General features: G+C 44.7%; 1 long non-coding RNA gene across 8 annotated transcripts in view; it reads left to right on the top strand.

Moving 5' to 3' along the window:
• Positions 1-20,571, top strand: part of LOC140613199 (uncharacterized) — a 49,200-nt gene that overhangs the window by 5,018 nt on the left and 23,611 nt on the right. For 6 of the 8 annotated variants that reach the window (XR_012014369.1, XR_012014367.1, XR_012014370.1 and 3 more), the window contains exon 2: positions 17,709-17,826. The exons of 1 other annotated variant lie outside the window; for it this stretch is intronic. This is a non-coding gene — a long non-coding RNA (uncharacterized lncRNA). Of the gene's footprint in view, positions 1-15,836; positions 15,881-17,708; positions 17,827-20,571 lie in introns of all 8 variants that reach the window. One more of the 8 variants, XR_012014365.1, reaches the window with a different exon arrangement.

The following is a 20,571-nucleotide window of genomic DNA, read 5'->3' as shown; positions in this document are numbered from 1 at the left end:
TTGCACGAGTGATCATTTTTGATTGGATGCAGACTTTGTAAATTGTATGTTGGTTTTACACGCTAGATTTTCCTTTTAAGATTGTATTTATTTATTTGAGGGGGAGTGGAGGGAGTGGGAGGGAGAGAGAGAGAAAGTCTGAAGTGGACTCCGTGCTGAGCCCAGAGCCTGAGGCGGGGCACAATCCCATGACCTCGAGACCATGACCTGATCGAAATCAAGAGTCAGATGCTTAACCAACTGAGCTCTGCATGCTAGATTTTTTTTTTTTTCATTTCTATAATTGTGTTTCATCTGTGTTTTGTGATACCGTTAAGTTACTTAGAAACAGTTTGGTCCTTCTGAGGTTTGTTGGGAAGTTTTCTTAGGTCCAAAGCAACTTTTCATCTAGAGCTATAGCTCTCTCTCTCTCCCTCATATTTTTTTAAGGCAAAAGCCTTCTGCTGTTTCCCCTGATGGTGTCAGTTTTGCATTTTTAGCAAGAATAGTACAGAAAAGTGATGTTCCTTCTTGCCTGTGGCTCCTATTGGGAGGCACAGGACGTCACTATGTCTCGTCACTAGTGATGTTTACGTAGACCTCTTGATTAGGAGGAGGACTTCAACCGTCTTTCTCCTCTGCAAAGTTATTTTCCCCTCTGAAATCAGTAAGTGGCTTGTGGGAAGAGTCTCTGAGGGTATATACTATTCTGTTTCACACCACCACTGGTTTTCTTTCCTGCTTGTGCTCTCACTCTGGCTCTTGTGTTTTCCATTGGAAGAGCCTGGCTTCCAAGTGAGGCTCTATTCACAGAAGGAGTACAGTGTGGGTGGGCTTCGTCACGGTTGGGTACCCCCCCTGTCCTGGTTCAGGGTCTCTTCCCTCTGCATGCACACCTTGTAGATGCCAAGGCCCCTGTGCTCTGATTCCTCCTGGGCCACCCTGTCCACACTGCTGTCCCACATGGGCCCTCAAGGGCCAGTTTCCTTTTGACAGCCCACGTCCCCTCTTCCTGGTGCCCCAAGATCAGTCATTCATCCCGTCCCCAGCTTTCTCAAAGTCATGCTCCACCCTCCTCCTTCTTGAATTTTCCTAGGAGTAGAGGGAATAGAGGCTTGTTTCCAAGCAGGGAAAGGAGTCTTATTCTCTCTCCATTCTATCTCTTCCTTTTTTATTTTGGTGTGTTGGATGGTTGCCTTGTGTGTGGCCCCCTGTCCACCTCTCCTATCTGTGGGACCTATAACTGCCCATGTTATGAGTCCCACCCCTAGGACAGAAGCTAGGACTCGCTCTCCCAGGCTCCCTTACAGCTCCAGTGTGGACCCATTAGTCAGGCAGACCTGGGCTCCAGGCTCTATTACATGCATTTTCAGGAGAATGTAAATTGAAGGAGAACAAAAAAAGGCATCAAATCCTCTGAAGACCCCAAGATAGCTTATAGCAGCATAAAGCAGAGGTCCTGCCATTTGATGCTGCTGTCACTGTAGCCACTGAGCTTCCAGACCTGGCTCTCCTGCCTCCCAGAGGATCCATGAGCTACGTAATATGGTGCAGAGCCCCCAAGCTGATTGCAGTGAGCTCTGTTGGTCATGTACACCCCCTGCTTGACTTCCTTTAGGCCTTCCCATTGAGCCTCAGAATCTTATTAACTAAGTAACACACACAGCTAAATAAATATTAGATTTCTCCCTCTCTTTATCCTTTGCTTCCCTCCTTTCCTTTCTCGGCTACTCTGAAATGATTCTGTTCCTCCTCGAAGCACTGTGGATGTTCCTAATGACTTGAAGGAGTTCACACACAAAGAGGTGGCAAAATGGAAACCACAGAGATAAACATTTCAAGCTATTATCTCCACTATTGATGGAAAGTAAGATTTTTATGCTGTCACAACATAAATGTCGCCATGCCTTGCATGCTGTGTGATTCCTGCTCTCCCACTCTCTGGCATGTCTCTGCAGTGCTTTGTGTCCTGTCCTCCTGTGGACAGTGGGGATCGTCTCCAGCACACTCCCCTCCCTGTCACCTAGACAGATGGCTCAAGTCCACAAGAGGCAGAGAAACTACAGCATGAGTTTGTGAGGCTTACGGAAGACCACGGGCACCAGAGCCTTTGGAAATCACAAAATCCGTTGAACTGGAAAATACTATTTTGCACTTACATTTGCTTTGGGGTATGCCTCAGAGGTATAAGTGACACTCTAGAACATAGAAATAAAATGCTGCCTTAGAATTAAGAAGCCCATGGGGCGCCTGGGTGGCTCAGTTGTTGAGTGTCTGCTCAACAGCAGCTCAGGTTGTGATCCCAGGGCCCTGATTGAATCCTGCATCGGGGTCCCCATGGGGAGCCTGCTTTTCCCTCTGCCTATGTCTCTGCCTCTCTTCTGTGTCATTCATGAATAAATAAATACAATCTTAAAAAAAATTATTAGGAGGCCCAGCTGAGAGTGTCCACAACCAGACCCTAGCCCCATTCAGTTCAGGCTGTGGCACTGCTCCCCTCACATGGTACTCATCCTTCGGTGGATTCATCCCCACCAGCTGCAGGAAAACACCCCAAAAATCCCCCTCTCAGGCTTTGGACCAGGAGAGAGAAGTAAGAAATCAGGTACAACTCGGAAGATAAAAGCAGGTGCCCTTGGAGGAGAATGTGGCTCCTAAGTGCAGACTATGTGTTCTTCATTATGCTTAAAAAATGCTCCGAGGTCATGAAGCAGAGCTCTGGTCCAGCGGCAGGTGGCTCGGCTGCTCCTTTGCCTGCTACACGCTGACCTCCTGACTTCTGAGGACGTCTGACTGCGGCCACCTCAGCGGAGGCTGCTTTGCTGGGGTTCCCCAAGAAAGAGATTCACTCAAAGGCAGTCTGTTCACTTTTGTAGCCAGGCAGAGGGAGGAGGACTGCTGTTCCCATGGCTCTTCAGGTCCTGTGGTTTTCCTGTTCCCACTTATCAGTTTGGGTTGGAGGCCACCCCTGAGTGGGTAGGGACAGTCACAGAGATGTCTCTGCTTGGAGGGTCCCCCTGCTGGTCTACACCTACTCATTTCCCGAGCTTACTGGCCAAGGCTTTTCTGCTCTGCCACTCTGGATTAGGCCTCTCCTTATCATTTTCAATCAGAAATAGTAGTTGGTTGCATTACATGCTGTCCAACTGACGAAACATTTTTACTTGAATGTTTACCCCAAATCATGAAGGCCAGTGAGAGACTGTCTTGATTAGCATACATTCCAAATTTCTACGACTTAACATGAAAGACAGAAGAAGGAATGCCATTTTGGTGTCTGATATTTCCAGAAGGGACCGACCATTCCTCAAAGTCTAGCATAACAACCCAAACCGAAACAGCAACAGCAAAAAACCCACACACACAAAAATGGTAACCACGCAAGGTGGCAGATGTTTACGACTTTATTGCGGTGATTATTTCATGGTACACGCATACGTTATGTCATTGCCTTGCCCACTCTAAACACCATGTTAATTGTCACTTATATCTCAGTAAATCGGGGAGGAAATCAAGAAATACAAGGAAATAACTTCTCCATGAATCAGGCTCCTTTGGGTCCCAGGAATGTCCTCGGAAAGCGCAGGAATCGCATGTTAAGTGGCACCGATGTCTGCCCTCTGTGGAGGAGGTGGTGAAGGTGGTCGGCATACAACCAGGAGTGAGGTGCGTGCGTACTTACAGACTGTGCTGTGTGTTCCACCCAAGGCACATGGAGGGAGAGGAGGAGACCGCCTAGAGCACCATCACAGGGACGTGGTCACCGTGTCACTTCCAGTTAGGGAACAAAAACTCTCCTGGGTTGTTCACCCAGCGTGCTATAGTTTCAAGTGGTGACAAAGCATTCAAGCGATCAACACCAAAAACAAAAAAGATTTGAGGTCTTGGGAAGTTAAAAAGGCAGCTAAGATAAGGCCTTCAGTGATGATCACACAAGGGAGCCTTTACCTGCTCATCTTCCAGCCTGCTGGGGCTGGTCTCTGGGGTCAGCATTTGGGATCAGCTTTAGAAAAAACTGGACTTCAGGGGCACCTGGGTGGCTTAGTTAAGCGTCCCCCTCTTGGTTTTGGCTCAGGTCATGATCTCAGGGTTGTGAGATCAAGCCCCATTCAGGCTCCTTGCTGAGCATGGAGTGTACTTAAGATTCTCTCTCTCCCTCTGCCCCTCCTCTCTCTAAAAAAAGAGAAAAGAAAGAAAGAAGAAAGAAAGAAAGAAAGAAAGAAAGAAAGAAAGAAAGAAAGAAAGAAGAAAGAAAGAAAAGAAAGAAAGAAAGAAGAAAGAAAGAAAAGAAAGAAAGAAAGAAAGAAAGAAAGAAAGAAAAGAAAAGAAAAGAAAAGAAAAGAAAAGAAAAGAAAAGAAAAGAAAAGAAAAGAAAAGAAAGAAAGAGGAAGAAAGAAAAAGGAAGGAAGGAAGGAAGGAAGGAAGGAAGGAAGGATGGAAGGAAGGAAGAGAGGGAGGGAGGGAGGGAGGGAGGGAGGGAGGGAGGGAGGGAGGAAGGAAAAAAAGCTGGACCAAGGAGAAGGTTCTTGAACTATTGAAAAGAAGACAAAAAGATTCAGAGTCTGTAATTTCCATCCACATTAAGTTATATGGATAAATCTCTGTTCTCATAAGCAAACTGACTTCATTAAAATTAAGTGCCCCCGAGAACACTTCTGAGGTTTGACTACGGGTTGGCTAGGAAAGAAAGCAGGGAGGTTTGGGGCTCCCTGCAGGGCACAGCCCAGGATCAGATGCTGTTGGCCTTTGTGGAAATTTATTGCAGGACATTTATTGACTTGTGAGATAAATATTGACCGTGTCAAAGTCAAGGTTATTACTTATCTTCGGGAATATAAATCTTGGTGTTCTCAGTGACACAAAGTCAATATGTGCTTTGCTGCATAAATTCCAAAGGAAGAGTTACACATGAACATCTGTAGGTTTCTCCATCATGACCAGGAGAGTAGCTTTTTAAAGACCTTGACTGAAGAGAGATGGATGGATATCCAGGTGTGATAGGAGCACCTCCTGCTCACCTGCGTGGAACTCACAGGGCAGCCCAACTTCCACTGTGCTGGAATCCCTGATTCGTCCATTGGAAACATAGTCCAGAGGACCATGTGTTGGCCTCTGTTATCACTGATTCCAAGTAGGAAGGATCAAGGTTTTCTCATCCCAACCAGGAGGCAAAATGAGCCCATGTATTCCTGACAATTCTGCCTTTTGGGACAAAAGATAGTTGCGTTTTTATATATGCAATAAAGGGTTCTAGCAAAGTTGAAGGGGAGAAAGGAAAGAAGGAGGGATGGAAGGAAGAGCAAGGGCACAGGTCCTGGTGACACATGGCAGAGGAAACAGCAAGGGACCTGCATCCTAGGATTTAGGCCTCCGTTGCCTGTTCAAGTGTAATCCGTGAGCAAGTATTCCTCGTTTCCTAGGGTGTGCAGAAGTAACAGAAAGTCCACCAAAGGACTAGTGACTGCAGTATACACTCAGGCCTCTCCAGAAACTGGAGGAGATGCAGACACGTGGCAAACCATGCTAACTGCCCCCAAGAAATCATGTCCCGGGAGCCCCAGGGGTGGGCAGGCTGCAAGGATCTCGCTCACCTCAGGGCCAGCAATTGCCATCTCCTCCCTTAACCTGGGCCTTGCCATTTGTGAACCCATGAGGGACAGATGTATAAGGGCTGCTGGATGGCCTCTCGCCGGGCAGACCTTCCACACTGTCACCACGGTACCTGCACCACCTTCTATACCTCGAGGCAGACCACGCGCTCTTCGAGGAGTGCCGGTCAGCAGGTTTGTATGGCATCCATCACACCATGCGCCTCATGTGCCTCATGATTACCCTGGGCCGCGTCTGTTCAGAACGAACCCCACAGAGATGAAGGACCCTTGTGGCATCCTATCTGGGGTCTGACATCAATGTGACTTGTCACCGCTGGAGTTGACCTTGATCCTGGGGTTAGGGTGACATCTGCCAACTGTGCTCCCTGTGGAGTCACTGTGCCGCCCTGAGGGTGCTCTGTCACAGGAGGCAAGGCCCTGAGCCCACCTGCCCGGAGCCGGGAGGGAACGAGGCTTCACCTCCTGAAGGGACGGGTGCCCACATAGATACTCCCCTCCAGCATTTGTTGTTCTGTGAGGAAGACTTGTTTATTCTCTCCTACGTACTTACTTTTTCAATCATTTGACGTATTTCCATCCTTCTTTCCCTTGTCAAGTGCATCTACTTTGGGTACTAGAAGGTGCTCCAGGGTCATCTTGAATTTCCCCCAATGTCAGTTATTGGTATTCCGTGGGGCTGCTAGGAGGATACACGACATGCAGGATTTCTCTTGTCCTGGCCCGCCCAGACCCGCTGTCCGCGGAGGAACTTCCTGTCCCATTTCTGTGGCCCCCACATGTCAACCGACCTCCTGCCCCCTGCAGACCTCGGGAGGAGAAGTTGCTGGGAAGGAGTGTGTGGCCCAGCGGGGTCAGCAGGGTCTCTCTTTGAATTGTCCCACTGATGCAGGAGGACAGCTTTTCTCTTTCCCTGTGTTGCTGAGCTGTGAGTCTGCTGGTGGCTGTCTTCCCACCTGGTGGCGGAACTTGCTGCAGATGAAGCCAGTACCAGGCAGGGACAGGTGACCTTACAGGACAGCGACCTGCCTGCAGGATTTGAGGCTTCTACCCCAATTCTGCTTGACACTTTTTTAAATGCCCCCCCACCCCCCGCTCGCCCACTCAAGGCAGGACATGCTTTCTAAGCTAGTCATGCCCGTCCCTCCCTTCATAGCGTGTAGACCCCTTCTGCCTTAATTCACATCAGAACACAGTTCTACTTCTCCTGGACACAATCATTAGGCTGATAGGGTCAAATCAAAAAAATTTTTTTCTTAAGGAGAGAGATGGAAAGCATGAGAGGAGGGGGAAGCAGAGGGCGAGGGAAAGAGACTCTTAAGCAGACTCCACACTTAGCACGGAGCCTGACATGGGACTTGATGTCACAACCCTGAGATCATGACCTGAACTGAAGGCAGCCTCTTAACCGACTGAGCCCTGCCACCCTGGGGGACCCTTGACTCATTCTTTATGCAAATATATGTTTAGTGTATCAGGTTTGTTTAAAATAAGAAAGATTTTCAGTGAGTCTATGTGCTAATTTAAATATCATACAATCCTTTAGTCATTTAAAGACTATCACTTGATGCTCGCAAAGGCAGAGTGGGACAGGCACGATCATGTATTGCACATAACGAGGTGGAAGGTTATACAAATCAACATCCATAAAATTATGAAGGTTTTGGGCCAGTAACATCACTTGGGCATATATCCCAAGGAAATAACGCAAAGCAGGCAGAGGAAGGGGTCAGCATCAAAAAGCTTATTGCAGTGTGATTATTTCGTAGAGGAAGGCAGGACACATTCCGAATGTTCCACAAAAGGGTCTTGTTGAAAAAAAAAGAAAAAGAACTTTCACCCTTTGAAATATTATGTGATTTTTTAAACATACTAAATACGAAGTCATTCAAGGAAGATAAAAAATATTTGTCACAAAAAAAATAAATAAAAAATATTTGTCACGGAGGCTGCATTAGTCAGGATACACTGAATTACCATGCAGTAACAAACAATCCCTAATCTTGATGGCTTAACCTGACCAAAGTTTGTTTCTTGCTCATACCACATGCCTACCACAGCTGGGGGCTTTGCTGACCAGAAACATTCGGGGAATCAGGATGACCGAGGCTTCACTTCCACACACGCTTCCTGTCCCTACAGCCGTGAAAATGCTCTGGCCAATCATGTGCTAACTTTTAAAGCTTCCAAAAGACAGTGCACATGCTATCTCTGCTCCCAATTCATTCACCAAAGCAGGCCATGTGGCCACTTCTATTTTTTTTAAAGGATTTTATCTATCTATCGTCTATCTATCATCTATCATCTGTCTATCATCTATCTAGAGAGAGAGAGAGAGAGAGACGGAGAGCATGAGCAAGGGGAAGGTCAAAGGGAGAAGGAGAGAGAGAATCCCAAGCAGACTCCCCACACTCCCCACTCAATGCAGAGCCCAATGTGAGTATTGATTCCATGACCCTGAGGATCTTGACCTAAGCCAAAATCAACAGTAGGACACTTCACCAACTGAGCCGCCCAGGCGCCCCAAGTCATAGGACCACTTCTGATTTCAAGGGGACAGAGAGATATAATCCTGTCATAGCCTTGGAAATGAGACACACTAGAAACGAGTGATGACTAGCATTGGTGTCCACTAAGGATAAAATAAAGCTGACAAACAATAACTGAACACATGCTCTGTATGAGATTCTTGCAATAGCACACTTTCATTTCTCTCTTTCTGGATTTTATGCTATTTTTTTTTTTTATAAATGTTGGTTTTATTGAGATAGAATTCACAGGCCATAAGATCCACCACTTTGGAATGTACAAGTCAGTGTATTTTTAGCATGTTCATAAAGTTGTGCAATCCTCACCACTGTCTAGTTCCATGACATTTTCAACACCCTAAAAAGAAACCCCATATCCATTAGCAATCGCTCCCCATATCCCTCTTCTCCCAGGTCATGGCAATCTACTTTCTATTTCTGTGGTTTTGCCTATTCTGGAGATTTCATATAAACAGAATCACACAATGCATGGCTTTTTGGGTCTGGCTTCTTTGATCTAGCGTGTTGTTTACAGGTTCATCTACGCTGCAGCATTCGTCAGAGCCTCATTCCTTTTGTGGCTAACTAATATCCCAGTGTATGGACATACCACGTTTGTTTATCTACTCATCAGTCAATGGACACCCCCCTCCCACTTTTTGGCTGTTGTGAATAATGCTGCTATAAACATTTGTATACAAAGCTTTTGTGTGGATATCTGTTTTCATTTCTCTTGAGTTTATATTTAGGAGTGGCATTACTGAATCATTTGGAATCTCTATGTTTAACTTCTTGAGGAATCGCCAAACTATTTTGCAAAGCAGTTGCACCATTTTACATTCCCACCGAGCAATGTATGAAGGTTCCAATTTCTCCACATCCTTGCCAACACTGGTTGTTTTCCATTTTTTTGATGAAGGTCATCCTAATGGGTATGAAGTAGTATCTCCTTGTGGTCTTGATTTCCGTTTCCCCGATGAATCTCTTCATGTGTTTATTGGCCATTTGCATAGCTTCGTTGGAGACATGTGTCTATCCAACAACTTTTCCCGTTTTTAAGTTGGCTTTGTTGTTGTTTTGAAGAGTTCTTTATGTATCCTGAGATGTCTTTCTCTAGTTTTGGTATCAGGGTAATATTTGCTTCATGGAATGGCTTGGGAAGTGTTCCCTCCTCTTCTATATTTTTATAAGGACTTGTGAAATATTAGTGTTAATTCTTCTTTTAATGTTTGGTAGAATTCACCAGCGAAGCCATCTGGACTTTACTTTGGGGGAAGTTCTCTGACTACTAATTCAATCTGTTGTTTGTTACAGGCTTATTGCATTTTCTACTTCTGGAGTCAGTCCTGGTAGTTCATGTCTTTCTAGGAATTTGTCCATTTCATCTAGAATGTCTAATTTGTTGGCATACGGTTGCTCACACAGAATTTCCTTACAATCATTTTTAGTTCTCTGAGGTCAGTAGTAGTATTCCCTCTTTCCTTCATGATTGTAGAAATTTCAGTCTCCTCTCTTTCTTCTTGGTCAGTCTTGCTAAAAGTTTATCAATTTTGTTGATCTATTCAAGGAAGCAAATTTTGATTTTGTTGATTTCTCGATTATTCTTCTTCCCTCTCCTTCAATTATTTCTGTTCCAATCTTCATTCTTTCCTTCCTTCTACTTGTCTTGGATCTGGGTTGCTCTTCATTTTTCCATGTATTAAGGTGGAAGGTTTACTTATCTCCCTTTGAGCACTGACTTAGCTGCCTCACATAGTTTCGATTTATTGTGTTTTCATTTTCTGTCCTCTCGAAGTATGTTCTAATTTCCCTTGTGACTTCTTCTTTGACCCATTAATTATTTAGGGATGTGTTGTCTATTTTCCACATATTTGTGAATTTCTCAAATTTCCATCTGTTATTCATTTCTAATTGCATTCTATTTTGGTCAGAGGACACACCCCACATGATTTCAATCCTTTAAATTCTGTTTAGATTTATTTTATGGCCTAATATAGGGTCTATCCTGGAGAATGTTTGATGGGCACTTGAGTGAAATGTGTATGCTGTGGCAGTTGGGTGGGGTACTCGGCAGATGGCTGTTAGGTCTGGTTGCTATACAGTATAGTTCACATTCTCTGTTCTTGTTGATCATCTCTCAGGTGTCTGATCTACTATGGAAAGTGGAGCAGTACTACTGGATATTTACCCCCAAGGTACAAATGTACCTGCACCCCGATGTTTATAGCAGCAATGTTCACAACAGCCAGACTATCAAAAGAGCCCAAATGTCCATTTACAGATGAATGGATAGAGAAGATGGGGCCTATATATGCAATGGGCTACTACTCAGCCATAAAAAAAAAAAAAAGAAAAGAAAAAGAAATCTTGCCATTTGCAATGACATGGATGGAACTAGGGGGTACTATGCTAAGCAAAATAAATCAATTAAAGAAAGACAATTATTATATGATCTCACTCATGTGGAATTTAAGGAACAAAATGGGATCATAGGGGAAGAGAGGAAAAAATAAAACAAGAGAAAATCAGAGAGGGAGACAAACCATGAGAGACTCTTAATTATAGGAAATAAACTGAGGGTCACTGGAAGTGGGAGGGGTGGAGGAATGGGGTCACTGGGTGATGGGCTTTAAGGAGGGCACGTGATGTAATGAGCACTGGCTGTTATATGAGACTGATGAATCACTGACCTCGACCTCTGAGACCAATAATACATTATATGTAAATTAATTCAATTTAAATAAAAAAAGAAAGTGGGACAGTGACATCCTCAGTTATTATTATTGAGGTGTCCGTTTCTTCCTTGGATTCTTCCAATCTTTGCTTCATGTATTATGCAGCTTTTTTTTTTAGGCTTATGTATGTTTATATTTGTTATATCTTCTTGATGGATCTTTTTGTCATAAAATGTCCTTTTTGTCTCCAGTGACAATTTTTGTCTTATATTCTATTTTTCTGATATTAGCCTTACTGTTCTTAGCTCTTCACACTGTCCTTGCCATACATTTTACTTCTACATATGTCATAACCCCACACCACATAGTTATTATTTTAGCATACCTACTTAATTATCTTTTAGGGATATTTAAAATTTAAGGAAAAAGTCATTTTTAAATTTACCCACATGTTTATTATCTCTGGTGATGCTTGTAGATATGTTTTTCCATCTAATAACATTTTTTATAGATCTTTATAACTGAGAAAATTCTTTGTTTCTTTTCAGGAATTGTCTTTGTTGGGGATAGAATTCTATATAGGCAGTTTTCCTCCTCATACTTCAAAACATCACTCCATTATCTAGTCATTTACATTTTTCTGATAAGAATTCTGCTCTCATCCTTGTCTCTGTTCCTCTTTGTCTAATGTTCTTTTTTCTCCTGCCTGCTTTTAAGATTTTTTTTCTACATCACTGATGTTGAGCAATCTAAGTATGATGTACCTTGGCTTAGTTTTTTTCTTTTTTTTCTTTTTCATGTCTCTTATACTTTAAGTTCATCAAGCTTCTTGGCTCTGTGGCTTTATAGATACATCAGATGTGGAACTCTTCTGGGATGCCTGGGTGGTTCAGTTGGTTAAACATCAGACTTTTGATTTTGGCTCAGGTTGTTATCTCAAGGTCGTGAGGTCAAGCCCATTTTGGGTTCTGTGCTGGGTGCAGAGCCTGCTTGAGATTCTCTTTCTCCCTCTCCTTCTGCCCTTCTTCTCCCCCAGTCTTCAGCCACTCTGTGTCTTCTCTTTGGAGGACTTCAGGGACACCTATGTTGGCTGCTTGGAATTGTCTCATGGTGTACTGATACCCATCTTTTTTTTAAAGAAAAGATGTATTTATGTATTTATTTATTTATTTATTTATTTATTATTTTTATTTATTTTAAAGAGAGTAAGAGGTGGTGGGGGGAGAGGCAGAGAGAGAGGGATAACTCAAACAGACTCTATGCTGAGCGCACTGAGCCTGGAGCCCAGCTCAGGGCTTGATCTCACAACCCTGAAATTACGACCTAAGCCAAAACCAAAAGTTGGATGCTCCACCAACTGTGCCACTCAGGTGCCCCTCCACTCATCTTTTTAAATTTTTATTCTTTTTCCTCTCTGTGTTTTATTTTGGAAATTTTCTACTCACTAGTGTTTTCTTCTACAATGCCTAATATGTCATTAATTCTATCAGTGTATCATTTATCTCAGATATTCTAGTTCAATTGGGTCTTTAAAAGTCTCTCCTATGTCTCTATTCAACTTTTTGAATATACAGAACACAGTTATAACTTTTAACGTCTTGGTCTGCTGATTCTTATGTATGGGTATTCAGTTCAGTTGCCATTGGTTGGACTTTCTCCTCATTACGAGTTGTATTTTCTGGCATCTTTGCATAGCTGGGAATCTTGTTTAGAATGCAGACATTGTGAATTAAACCTTGTGGAGGACTGGATATTTTTGTATTGTCGTAAATATTCTTCAACTTCATCCTGGAAAGAAATTAAGCTACTGAAAACTTACATTATTAAAAACATTAAATTCTGGGCACCTGGGTGGCTCAGTCAGTGAAGCATCTAGCTTCAGCTCAGGTCATGATCCCAGGGTCCTGGGATCGAGCCCTACATTGGGCTCCCTGCTAAGCAGGGAGCCTGCTTCTCTGTCTCTCCCTGCTTGTATTTTTTCTCACTATCTCTCTTTCTCTCAAATAAATAAATTCTTTAAAAAAAATAAAAATAGAAACATTTGGTTCTTTCAGTTCTTGTTTTTAAGATTTTTCTTAGGTAGGACTGGAGCCATCTTTTTTTTTTTAAGATTTATTTATTTATTTATTTATTTATTTATTTATTTATTTATGATAGACATAGAGAGAGAGAAAGAGGCAGAGACACAGGAGGAGGGAGAAACAGACTCCATGCCAGGAGCGCGACATGGGATTCGATCCCGGGTCTCCAGGATCATGCCCCGGGCCAAAGGCAGGTGCCAAACCGCTGAGCCACCCAGGGATCCCCCAGGACTGGAGCCATCTTTAACTGGAAGTTAATTTTTTCCTATTATTGAGTGTGGTGCCCAATGCTCCATGAGTCTTGAGGTTTCCAATTAGGCTGGGGGGAACAGGCCCTGTGCTTTTCCTCGTGTGAGTGCCAGGTAGTGTTCTCTGTAATCGTTCAAAGTTCCTACCCTGCCTCAGATAATATCTTCCCTACATTCACTCATCAGTGCTTGTGAATTCTTCCTCCCTCTCCTCTCTCTCCCCCTGCACTCCATCCTGTGAACTCTGGCCTTGCAGCTCTGTCTCCTCCAACTAGGGAGTCTCCTGGCTCCTGGGTCCCTCCCTGTGTGCTATAATGTTAGGGCTCACTTGGTTTGTTTCTGTCTCTTGGTGATCGCTGTCCTTCGTTAAGTATTGTCTGGCATCTTGAAAACTGTTATTTCTGAAATTTTATTGTTGTTACTGTTGTTGTTGTTGTTGTTGTTTTTCATCAGGAGGATAAATATCGTATCTGTTACTCCATGTTGACCAGAAGTGGAATTCCTAGCATTGCTTTTACATACTTTTATTTTATGCTTTCACTTAATATTTTGTTTGAATATTGTGTTCTGGAAAACAACGTTTTAACACTTCTTATTTGGGTCAGTAATTGTAGGAAAGGAGTGGGCTGAGAGAAGAGATCTGGATTTTATTATATGCATTTCATGCCAGAAAAGTTAGGTGCACCTTATCTGCCTGTCAAATTCCAATTCATTCTCAACCCTTTCCCCTTTAGAAATGCTTTGGAGACAGAGTCTTCCTATAGATGCCTGCTTGCCCTCAAATCAAGCATTCCATATTTGTGTTATCATCTCATCCTACTTTAATACTTTATGTATATTTATTATTGCCTATTTATTATTGCCTATTAAGCAATGATGTTGCTTAATATCATTGTTTTAAAACTTCTCTCTCCCTACTTGACTGCACACTCCATGAAGCCAAGGAGGATTTGTTAAATATGTCTTTGGTCTACAGACTTATGATGCCTGATTTGTATTTGTTGCACTAAATTGATTGTATACATCTTTTTGAGTTCCCAAGTCAAGTCTGTTATGTAAGGAAGCTGGTTTTTCTCTCTTTTTGTAGGGAGAGGAAAGAAATGAAAGAGATAACATATTTTGCCTAGGGTGAATGGTCATGAAACTGGGAATCTAGGATTGGAAACGTGGTCATGATTCTAATTCCATGTCTTTCTGGTTCATCATTTGCTTCTCTTGAGCAGTACTGTATAGTAGAATTTCCAGCAACAATGAAAATGTTCTACGTCTGAGCTCTGCAATAAGGTGGACTCTTGCCACATGAGGCTAATGAGCGTTCAAGCCATGTGACTGAGGAATGACTATGTAGTTTTAATGAATCGGAATTTAGATGGCCACATGTGCCCACTGGCTACCATACTGAACATTACAGCTCTAGGGCATTACAGACAGACCCCGTTCTGCTTTAGCTTGAACCGCGTATGCTCAGTAGACAAGAAGTCCTGAACCTGGGTTTTTTTAGTTGTTTTTTGGACAAAGAAGGAATTCCACAAAAGGTTCCAACTGATAGTCTTGCCAAAAGAGAAAGAAAAATGTCTAAAATTAAAAAGCAAGACAGAGCCTAAAAGGAAAAGGGAGTAAAAAGAACAACAACAAAAATGGTCAAATGAAAAGTATTCCTGCAAAACAAAAAGCTTTCTTTGACCTTGAAGTTCTCTATTTGCTAAATGACTTTTCTGGTAAATAAATAAATAAATATAATTAAAATATATATATTTAATATATATTATTATAAAATGTTTATATTATGTATGATATTGTAATATATTATAAATAATATAAATACAGGTACAGTATTATAATATATAACATTATATTATAAAAAATACATCTCAGATGTATATATATTGGTCTCTTGGGTCTGCTGTAAAAAAAATAGCACACATTGGGTGGCATAAACAAAGGACATTTTTAAAAGATTTTATTTATTTATTTATAGAAAGAGAGAGCAAAGTGGAGGAGAGGCAGAGGAAGAGGGAGAGAGAATCTCAAAGAGAGTCTGAGCTGAGTGTAGAGCCTGATGTGGGACTCAGTCTCATGACCCTGAGATCATGACCTGAGCCGAAATCAAGAGTCTGACACTTAAAGACTGAGCCATCCAGGCAGCACCCCCTGAAAAAAAGCCATTTATTTATTACCATTCTGGAGGCTGGAACTTCAAGATCAAGTCTCCTGCAGATTTGGTTTCTGGTGAGAACCTGCTTTCTGGTTCACAGGTGTCCATCTTGTTCTGCGTCCTGTGGTGGAAGGAGAGAGCTAGCTCTCTAGGGTCTCTTGTATGAGGGCACTAATCCCACCGTGAGGGTTCCACTCATGACCTAATCACCTCCCAGAATCCCCATCTCCAAATACCATCTCATTGGAGGTCAGGACTTCAGTGTATGAATTATAGAAGAACACAAACATTCAATCTGTACATATATATGTTATTGCACTCCTTTTTTCTGGAAAGATTTAGTTATTTATTTATTCATGAGAGACACAGAGGGAGAGAGAGAGATAGAGACACAGGCAGAGGGAGAAGCAGGCTCCAGCCAGGGAGCCCGACATGGGACTCGATCCAGGGTCTCCAGGATCAGGCCCTGGGCCGAAGGCAGCGCTAAACCGCTGAACCACCCGGGCTGCCCTGTTATTGCACTCCTAAACTCTCTTAAACTCAACCATCTTGTCCTTTCAGGAGGGAAGAATCTTGCAATCTTGCAATTGCAATCTGTTGTCAAGGTAAGTTATGGCCTCAGTGGAGGTGGTCAGGTCATTCCCTATCCTTCTGGGGTAAGGGCCTCAGAAAGATCACCTTTCCCCGCTTAGCCTGCCTGGCTCCTGAGGGTTAGTGTGTTAATTTGCTTGGGCTGCCACAGACTTAAGCCACAGAAATTTGCTGTCTCTCGGTCCTGGAGGCCAGAGGTCTGGTATCGAGGTGCTTGTAGGGTTGGTTCCTTCTGAGGGGTGTGAGGAAGAACCTGTTCCATGCTTCTCCGTTGGCTTCTGATGCTGTTCCGGCAACCTTGGCGTTCTGTGGCTGTCTGCCTTCGTGTTCACAGGGCATTCTCCACGTGCTGCTTGCTCTAGGTCCACATTTCTCCTTTTTATAAGGATGCCAGTCATATTGGATTAAATCCCAACTAAATGAGCTCATCTTAACTTGGCGACATCTGCAGATACATCACTTCCAAATGAGACCCTGGGTTGAGACTGCAACATCTTTAAGGGGCACACAATTCACCCAAAACCAGGCAGCCATGAATATGGAGAGCGGGCGGGAATGAGCATTGCTTTCTTCTGTTGACCCTGCCCATCATTTGCTCTGAGGTTTACTAAAAGGTGAGGATAGGAGGGGACAGCCATCACTGGGGGGTCTGTGTAGCCTTTCTCCCTACAGAGGGGATAGGCTCTCCGTATATCACATGCACTTGTCTCCGGGACCAAAGTAGATTCCTGAGAGAAACTCACAGAACACGTTTGCACTTGGGAGTCAGAAATAGGTTGGAGAGAGTCTGGTCAGTCTTTAAATGAAGGTCTGTGAAATGATGACCTTAGGGACGGTCTTATTTGGCAAACTGAGTCCTGAGGGGACGGTGAGGGGAGAAGGGCTGCCCGCATTCCATTTCTCGCCGGCCATTTCCTATTTCCACCTCCACCTGAAGCCTGCTCTGTGCCTTCCTTTGCTGAGATAACCTGATATCCTACCAAATATTCCATTTATCTTGGCAAAACTCATGGACGGTGAGCTTATCTTTTGCAACGGGAAATCCTGAGGTCAGTGGGGATGAGGTGTCCGGAGCAGTGAGCACCTCCCCAGAGACAGGGAGTCTGTTTCAGTGGAGAGAATTGCTCCTGTGCCCCAAGCAAGTGCTGGACGCCCGTCCGGAGAACAGGTATTGCACCATGGTTTCCACAGATCAGTTCCAATGAGTAAGATGGAGCTTTGTTTACTGTCACGTCCCCACCCCAGCCACACTCAAATAAGCAGTGAAAACCCCTAGACCTTCGTCATCAGTCGAAGCAAATTATAAACTTCTAAATGTGCGGCTTCTCGGAGATGCCACATTTCCCTTGTATAATGAGCCTGCAGTTTGTGGCAAAGAATGACTTAAGAACAAGTGAACTCACTGTCTAAAAAGAGAATTTTTATCACTATCAATTGCTCTCTGACTGACAGGGCTGTTATTTCGCTCAGGAGGAGAAAGAGCTAAAGTACAGAGAGCAAACCTAGAAATAAACACAGCCCGCCTAATGGCAAGGTTTTGTGTCGCCAAAGTCAAAGAGCAAGCTCCTGGGTAAGAAACCTCATTCACCCCTGCCCCTTTTACAGTGACTTTTATCATCCAGGTTAATGTGAGGGAAGCCACTGTGCCATCACGGTTGGGCCGGGCCGGGCCGGGCCGGGCCGAGGCGCAGCCGTAATGTAATGCCGTCTGCGCGGAAGAGGAGTTCAGAGTCGGATGGAAGATGCTGCTAACAAAGCATTTGGGTTCCACCCCATGAGCCCCCCAAAGAGGTGATATATATTACTTCATGCACACAGACAGAGGGCCAATTGCTTCCACAGGCAGGCGTCACAGAGGAGGTGACGTTTGAGGTAAACGTCGCTGGATGCATGGCAGTTGCCGCACAGAGTAGGAGGGAGAAACCTGGCCCTTCAGGGACCACATGGAGCGTGAGGAGAGGTAAGGTGAATTCAGTCAATACCAGTGGCCAAGCCTGGTTAGAATGAAGGTATGAGGGGGTGGGGTGGGTGCTGGGAGGGTAGCCTGGGTCAGGGCGCAGGGGCCTGGGTCACAGAGCATCCCGGCCGGCAGCCGTGGGGGGAGGGAATGCCGCACAAGGCTCTAAGTGGTGGCTGGTGTAACCAGAAGCAAGATTTAGCAGACGATTCTGGCAACAATATGGAAGACGGGTGTATTTTGAAGACACAGAATGGCAAGAGATCCGGTGACAGGCTGCGGTAGGGACCCAGGCGAGGTGTGCCGACGTGACTTTGAGGGGTCGTCTGCACTTCTTTCTGGCTTTGTGAAGGCAGGAGGAAGTTGAGCGAATTCTCATTTTTAAATGTTTGCCCTACTGCGAATTTCATATTGTTACCAGTTAAATTCACAGAGGCAGCAGCAGAAGGCACATTGCAGATGGTGGAGATATTTTTCACAGCTTTTACGGTGGATAACAATATACTTGACATTTTTCTCATTAGATGTGAGCTTTGCTGTATGATTACACATGCTAGGCATCTGTGATCTAAAATTATAAATGTGAAAAGCAACAGCTCAAATGTTTCAGTCAATAAATATACAGGAGACAGTCAACATGGAACAACTCCTTCATATGCTCTCTTCGAGGAAGATAGGAGTTGACATCAACAACATTTTTGGCAGTGGCTTTGCCTTCCTACTAAGGCAAGTCCCAGACTGCTAATTACCCCTGGGATTCCTATAGAAGCGAGTGGTTTCCATTAGGAAATCTCAAGGCCGAGGGCTGGCAAGGCTGGAGAGGGAATGCAGGTTTTTACTGTGGCAATGAGGGAATTTCCAAAGGGAGTCCGAGAGGGGTAGGGTTTCACTTGGCAGTCCAGGCATAACGGAGGCGTATGTAAGGTCAGTGGACAAGTCCAGTGACACCCAGGCAGCAAAAGTGCTTGTCCTCTTGCTGGAGGCCAGGCTCACCAGTGCACGTGTGTGAGCGTGTGCACCTGCACACGTGTGACTGCAACCTGCATTCCCTGCTTTAGGAGAAGATGAGGATTTGTGGGTCACAACCCTCTCCTCATAGACTGTGGAAGATGAAGTCTTCCCTTTCCTCAACTGCTCTGCTCCACGGGCAGGGCCACCGAGGCTGGGGAGGACAGGCCAATGAGTGACTTCTGCCACAGGTACAGGGTACAAGTGTCAGGCCTGCTGCCCACGTGCCATTAACCACATGTACACAAAAAGTACCTGCGAAGGTGCAGATTCTAACAGATTGCAGAGGATCCAAACATGAGTAATGAGAACGTGTGAAAGAGTAAGTCCCCTGGGAAGAGGTTCTTTTGACATCACGGGATAAGGATGAGGCTTTTATCACACTGGGTTAGGCTGCATGTTGCAGAGAAGACATAATATGGGGTGTTCAATGTACGATGGTGAAGGGGGTCCCAGGAGAGTCTGGATGGTGGAGCGAGGAGTGGCACGGTCATGTGCGGGGAGGCAGTCTGGATTGATGACATTCAGCAGTAGAATTGAGTGGCCACAGGACCAGACTTGCAGCAAGGATCATCACAACCCTGTGCACACACACAGCCCTATTTCTGAGTCATGTTGATACAATATTTCATCTCTTTTTGGGCACGAGAGCCATCAGGCTGCTTAGAAACCCACATTACCCAGCATCGTTGTCACATGGCGCTACTTTAATCTGCTGGGACAACCCTAACAAAGTTCCCAAGACCAGGCGGCCTAAAAAACATCTATTGTCTCACACTTGTGGAAGTCAGAAGTTCAAGATCCAGCTGTCAGCACAGGTGGTTCCTCCCAGGGCCTCGCCTGGCTTGTAGACGGCCGTCTTCTCCCTCTGTCCTCTCGTGGTCCTCCCTCTGTGTGTGTCTGTGTCCTGAGCTCCTCTTCTTATAAGGTCACCGGTCAGATTGGAGCAGAGCTCAATCGAATGACCTCATTTAAACTACCTCCTCTGTAAAAGTTCCTGTTTCTGAAGACAGTCACATTCCGAGGTACTAGGGGTTGGCCCTCTAGCACAGGAATCTGGGGAGAACACAGTGACCTGGGACCTTCACAGGACGCCCAGTGTTTCATCTCCCAAAGCTTATTCAGGATGTCCAGGTCATTGGGACCCTAGTGATCCTCCCTTGTGCGGGGGTTCGATCTCTGGTAGTGTCCCTGTGGCTAGGACAATGTATCTGCCTCTCCTTGGCTCTCACGACCTCTGACAACCAGCCAGTAACTGAGACACATGTTGTCCTGACCTGTAGTTAGTGCTGTGCTGGGGGCGGAAGATGGGGATGATGGAACCCCTCTTCTTCCCCTCCAAACATTCACATGAAAATTCGAGCATCTCAAAGAGAAGGAGTGGGGTCTCCCAGACAGGGGGGGTGTTAAAAGCAGCACAGGCTTGTGCCTCCAACCTGACCTCACTCACTTGCGTCTCTCACCCCATCTGGCCCAGCAAGAGGAAAGTCTAGCTCCTCCCTTTTGCCGTTGCATTCCTCCTAAGTCAGAGAATAGCAGTGGTGAGATCCTAACAGCCTTTACAGCACATTTTTAATGGCTTAAAGTTTCTGCTTATGAGTGGCTCCACCTTTATCTTGTGGTTGGCTCCCTGAGGCAGGGCTTAATTTAGCCTGTGACCAAACGGGTAATCTTGGGTTTGTCAGCCACTGAGGTCTCAACTGGAGACTGAATTGTGCAGCCCCATTTTGTCCCCTAATC

This window comes from Canis lupus, chromosome 21 (genome assembly GCF_048164855.1).
Source record: "Canis lupus baileyi chromosome 21, mCanLup2.hap1, whole genome shotgun sequence".
NCBI classification, from domain to species: domain Eukaryota; kingdom Metazoa; phylum Chordata; class Mammalia; order Carnivora; family Canidae; genus Canis; species Canis lupus.
Note: the sequence above shows the minus strand (reverse complement) of the source record. Positions and strands in the feature narration are given on the sequence as shown.